The sequence below is a fragment of the Pan troglodytes genome, chromosome X, assembly GCF_028858775.2.
Source record: "Pan troglodytes isolate AG18354 chromosome X, NHGRI_mPanTro3-v2.0_pri, whole genome shotgun sequence".
Lineage (NCBI taxonomy): Eukaryota > Metazoa > Chordata > Mammalia > Primates > Hominidae > Pan > Pan troglodytes.
In genome coordinates, this window is record NC_072421.2 from 38245705 (window position 1) to 38252515 (window position 6811).

The window sequence follows — 6811 nt, forward strand, 5'->3', positions numbered from 1 at the left end:
AACACTTAAAAGCATAGCAGCTTGGGGCCAGTTAGTGTAAGAGAAAAGGAGCTCCATATGCCTCAATAGAACCTAAGAGCATCATTGTACTGCATTTATTCATTCATTCACTTCACATGTTTATTCAACAAATGCTGTGTATACTGAGATTTTTCTCTGGTCATTGTACTGGCTAGAACCTAAAGGAGTGAGACTATTAATTAGAGTTTACAATCTGGCAATGATATTGTTAACAGTCTATTCACAAAAGGGTTAATTCAAGTTAAGCCGGCCTAAATGTTTATGCAAAATAGGATTTTTGCCTAAGTCTAAAGGGTATCAGAAAAGTGTAGCCATTGAGAATGACTCATTTCATGGTGTTCTCGGATGGCTGAAGTATTATTAATATGTCTCCATTTCTAGTGCAGGAACCTCCACGTTTTAGAGGAAAGGAGGAAAGAATTTGTGAAGACTGTGCCTAAAAAAGGTAGAAATTTGTTTACAATTTATTTAAAGATAAAAATAAAGAACTAGGTTGCTTTTAAAAAGGGAGGGAAAGAAAATCAAAATACATCTTATTTGAGGCATTAAAACTTTTTTAAGAAAATAAAACTTAAAATAAAGTTGTATTCTTCTAAAAATAATTTTTTAAACCTTCAGCTGAAAATGAAAAATACAGATTATACTAAGAAGCAACTGTTTTACATTCTGCTTTCTGAATGATATTTAAAAACTCAGTTATTTTCAGAAATGAGGAAGTCTTGATCTGTTAGATGAAGGTCGGCTGCAGGTGGTGTTTATTGCTTTAAGATGGCAACAAACCGTAAACCCATCACTCGGTAAATATTAAACTGGCTGAATGAATCCAAAGCATGTCTAACATACAGGAAAAACACAGCCCTGTTAAGCAGTCTTGAAACCCACAAGCTAAATGGAAAACACAGATTCAACTACATCATAAAAATTCAGACAATTCTGGTTCAGGATGAAGAATTGATCCTAAGCAATTTTCTTTCTCTCTCTCTCTCTGAAGACTCTTAAATGGCATTTTAAAAATAATAATGGGGCCAGGTGCAGTGGCTCACGCCTGTAATCCCAACACTTTGGGAGGCCGAGGTGGGGGGATCACGAGGTCAGGAGTTGAAGACCAGCCTGACCAACATGGTGAAACTCCGTCTCTACCCAAAATACAAAAATTCCCGGGCATGTGGCTCACGCCTGTAATCCCAGCTACTCAGGAGGCTGGGGCAGGAGAATCGCTTGAACCTGGGAGGTGGAGGATGCAGTGAGCCAGTATCGCACCACTGCACTCCAGCCTGGGTAACAGAGTGAGACTCCGTCTCAAATAATAATAATAATAATAATTAGCATGTCTTTTAATTAGCATGTTATTATTATTATGGTTGCCAGGTGCAGTGGCTCACACCTGCAATCCCAGCACTTTGGGAGACTGAGACAGGTGTATCACCTGAGGCCAGGAGTTCAAGACCAGCCTGGCCAACATGGTGAAACACCATCTCTACTAAAAATACAAAAATTAGGTGGGCATGGTGGTGGGCAAATGTAATCCCAGCTACTCAGGAGGCTTAGGCAGGAATAATCTCTTGAACCCGGGAGGCGGAGGTTGCAGTGAGCCGAGATCGTGCCACTGCACTCCAGCCTGGGTGACGGAGTGAGACTCGGTCTCAAAAAATAAAAAATAAAATAAAAATAATAATGATATAACCTGTGTAAAGAGAATAGAAGAGGACTATCAAGAAATAAAAATTTTTACCATGTTCCTAGAAGGTGGATAATTGATAGAGAAGTGGTAAATTATGAATTAATTTGAAAGAAATCAAACTTAGAAGTATTTGAGGAAGGGACAAGGCTCAGGAAGATGCCTATCTCCCTGAAGAATTCCAGAGAAATTAGAGGCATGGAAATACCAGATACAAAGAAGGGGAAGAGTGAAACATGGAAATGAAGAGTGAAGTCTGTCATCCAACTGACGGAAGTTTCAGAAAGAGAGTATAGAAATAGCACGTGAGAGAAAAGTGTCAGAAATTATAAGATACTTTATCTGAGCTAAATAATACAAGTCATCATACGGATAGAGTCCACAGAGTAGCCATCACATTGAAAATAATTTCTTATGTCTAGACATATTATTACAAAATTTCAGAACATCGAGGTTCAAGTAAATTTGCAACAGCTTCCAGAAAGGAAATATTAAAGCAAAACAAAACAAATCAAGACACAGCTAACCCATAAAGTAGCAAGAATCAAACTTGTTTCAGCAACACTGGAAACTAGAAGTCTATGGACCAAGCCCCATGGACCAGGGACCACATCTGAGAGAGAAAAATGATATGCCATCTGTTTATGTACATATGTCCATGGGAAGTTTCATAGAAATTCAAAGTTCTGCTGGAAATGATATTCAACCTAGATGTCTTTTTGTTTTTAGATGGAGTCTCGCCCTTTTGCCCAGGCTGGAGTGCAATGTGCAATCTCGGCTCACTGCAACCTCCACTTCCCAGGTTCAAACGATTCTCCTGCCTCAGCCTCCCGAGTAGCTGGGATTACAGGTACCCGCCATCATGCCCAGCTAATTTTTGTGTTTTTAGTAGAGACGGGTTTCACCATGTTGGTCAGGCTGGTCTCAAACTCCTGACCTCATGATCTGCCCACCTCGGCCTCCCGGAGTGCTGAGATTACAGGTGTAAGCCACCGTGCCCAGCCTCAACCTAGAATACTATACTTGGCTAGCTTAGCCTAGGCGCTCTGCTAAAAAGCAAAGTTCCAGGCAGGGATTAAAATACTTATATCTTGCTTGGGAGGTATAAGCCTAAGGTGGTGAGCATGAGAAACCCAGTAAGTGAGGCATGGGAAGATGTGAAGCATCACCACACAGCCACCAATTCACAATGAGCCCCAAAGAACCATACTCAGCATGTGTGTGTACTCAGTACAAGGGTGCACCCTTCCTATCTGTTTTTCGTTGGTCAAGATTAACTCCACGATACAATACACACTCTTACCCCCCACTCATATACATTTCTAGGTTACATCATCCAGCCTCAGTGACAGGTCAGGAACTAGACCTTACACCTTGCATTGGGACATTACATCCAAATCGGGAAGAAGAGGGGCAACCCCACACAGATGGGGCTCTGACCATAGAGGGAAAGAAGGTACACTAAAATTAACCTTACCTAAAATTGCATCATTCTTGAGAAGTCATTGAGGTTGTATTTTTGAAAACCGAGGAAGTAATCTAAAATGAATGAAGAAATAAGACCTAAAAAGCAATGGCTTTACCCCAGGAGAGCAAAGAATGTTCTATGATTATGGCTGGACAGTTGGCTCTGAGAACAACTATTTCAGACAGAAGCAGGGGACAATGCTCCGACAAGATCTACAGGAACAGCTTGAGCATAGGGTGAAAGCATTTGGTGGGAGTTTTAAAAAAGAATCTATTCAAACATCACTCTAGGAATATTCCCTTTGAGTGGTATAGCCATGATATTAGATTCGTAGAGAAAGAAAAATACTCCTAGCACACCACTCAGGTCAATGTTGAAAAGATGTCTTTCATAATAATGTAAATGTGTATTGATTTTCTAATTTTAAAATTAATTAACAGACAAATTACAGAAGACTTAGACTATTACAAAATAGAATGTAAAGTTATCAACCATGACAATATAAAAGCACAATGGAATGGGTGGAATATTGACCACACCTGAGGGAGAAAAAGGATATGTCATCTGTTTATGTAGATATGACAACAGGAAGTTTCATAGAAATAATTTCACATGCCCAGATGTGTCACAGAAGTAGCTGAAAGACACTGGATCTGATAGGAAAAATGGACAGATGACACTATGTCCAAGGGCCCCACCCAACCCTGTTGACTTATATAAGATTCTGGAACCATGACTCAAATTCCATGGGTGACAGTAAGTCCATAATCCTAAAAAGACTGGGATTAGTTTTCCTGCTACATGATAGAAGGTGCTTAAAAGAGAATTACACTTTGTTAGAGAAAAATAGAGTCATACATCGTGCACACCTCAGTTTGGAGACAGCTTTACAACTACTCTAGATGTGTGCAGTTATTTAATGTAACATTGGAAACATTCTAATTGTTCATCAGTAAGAATTTCTAGTGCAATGTATGTTTACTGCAGCACCGTTTACAATAGCAAAGACTTAGAACCAACCCAAATGCCCATCAATGACAGACTGGATAAAGAAAATGTGGCACATATGCACCATGGAATACTCTGCAGCCATAAAAAAGAATGAGTTCATGTCCTTTGCAGGGACATGGATGAACCTGGAAGCCATCATTCTCAGCAAACTAACACAGGAACAGAAAACCAAACACCACATGTTCTCACTCGTAAGTAGGAGTTGAACAATGAGAACACATGGGCACAGGGAAGGGAGCATCACACACTGGGGCCTGTCAAGGGGAGGAAGAGCATTAAGACAAATGCCTAATGCATGCGGGGCTTAATACCTAGATGACAGGTTGATAGGTGCAGCAAACCACCATAGCACATGTATACCTACGTAACAAACCTGCACTTTCTGCACGTGTATCCCAGAATTTAAAGTAAAATTAAAAAAAAAGAAGTTATAGTGCATCCACACACTGGAACACATGTTAAATAGTCATATAGTTAGATCTATATGTGTGACTCTATTCATGTTACAAAACAACACTCTATGTTTATGTGTGTGTGCATGCATGGGGGAATGGGGGCATACATGCACACGCATGTGTTTGGGTGCATATCAAAGGTCTGGAAAGACACACATCAAAGTATTAATATGATAATCTGCGGAAATAAGAGGAATTTGCATTATGTGAAAAGGAATTTTTATTTTTAATTTATATTATGTATGCTTTGTTGTTTCTGAATATTTTAATTCAGATTATGCATGATCTGATTTGTGCACATATATTGTTTACAAGATGTTAGCTTCTTCTAAATTTTGATAAGAAATTCATTTCCAGGCCACTCATGTCATCCCTGTTTCAAAAACCCTCGAAGGCTTCCTGCTGCTTCAAGAAAGAGACTTAACTCCTTAATGTGGCTTAAAAGAGATTTCATGATTTGGCTTGAGTTTACTCCTTTTGCTTTACTTCTTCATTTCTTGATAGCATACCTACTGTCAAGGGGACAATCTCAAAGCTCTTCCAACCTGTCACAGCATTATGTGCAAAGTCCATAAACTTTAGTTGATACTGAGACGTTTCCATCACTTCTACTGTCAAGCCAGTCAATTCTCAGTTAACAGCAAACAACAGACTACCAGCATTATGTTTTCCATCTTTCCCTCCAAATCTAGACATTCAATAGGCATATGATTTTCTTCCCAAGTGACTATAGGCAACATTTATAACAAATGCTTTGCCTCTGCTTAACAGGGATCTTCATCTTTTCAGTCTTCAATATGTTTCCTTAACACCCACCAACCTACCACTCTGTCAAAGTCACTCATTTTAGATTTTGTTATAGTATGCCCTACCCACTGTATCAATTTCTGTTTTACTTAGCACCTGGTTCTGCTGAAGTAACAACCCCCAAAATCTCAATGGCTTAAAGCAACTAGAGCTTATTTATTGCTACATTATGTGATCATTGCATGTTGACTGGGGCCAACATTTTTCTTTCTTATGGACCCAAGCTAAGATGGACTCCATCTTCTTGCTTCTACAATGTGCCTGGAACTTTACATACTTCATCTTGTTTAATCTTCACAACAATTATTATCTGTGCTTTCTAGGAGAGAAAACTGAGTCATGGAGATATTAAGCAATTTTCCCAATGTCATGCATCTAAGAAACAAATCAGTTAGGACTTGAATCTGGACAACGTGTTTCCCCCTAAGCTTACCCTATACCTTCGTAAGATATTTATGAAGAGTCATGGTAAATGAATGGAGATAATAAAATTGACTGGGATGGGAAGAAGGGGTAGGGGTTTATCTCAAAAACTGATCTTGGAAGAGAATGATAATTTCAAACCTAAAATTTTAATTAGTGACAGTATATAAAAGCAAAATTATGTTATGATGTTAAACAAACAGCTAAAAATTGGGTGAGAATAACGTCTCTATTTTAGTAATTCCATTTACTCAGCAAAATGCTTATGGCACGATTCTTTAATTTAGTGCAGTACAGCTTGTATGTCTAGGGCCACTGTGAGTCCTGGAGTGCCTGGGATTATCTGCGTAGATTGGACATGAAGGTTTAATGGCCATCAAACAGGCAGTATTGCTTGACGCCCTAGGATTTGTATGGGAGAGCTGAGGTAGACGCTCAACCCCAGGCAGCATTCTAGGTGGAAAAGAACCACTATAAAAGGAAAAAGCTGGGGTCCTCTCACAGACTTTGCTCCGGAAGCTGAACAGAGTGTGGTGGAGAGGAGCTTTTTGAATGCAGCACTGAGTAGTGTGTCCCTTTGTCCCCTAATGCAGGATGAGAGTTCAGGTGTCTGTTAACTAGTTGAGCTCCAGGAAACTGGGAACTGAGAACAGACTATAGAGGACCATCGTGTTTTGAAGTCATGTGGAATTGTCTCTAACACTTGAGGACCATTTCCCAATCCAGCAAGTATCTGACATGGCAGAAAAGCACAGCAATGTCAGTGAGTCTGTGAGGCAAGTAACACCTGTAGCAATAGCTACAGCCAGAAGGGATGCCATCCACCTCATTAGTGTAGGACACAGATGATCACTCTCTCCTCCTTGCAAAACTTTCTTCACCTGGCTTTCAGGACCACACACACACTATTCTAGTTTTCTTTTTTACCTCACTGCCTGTCCCCAAGTC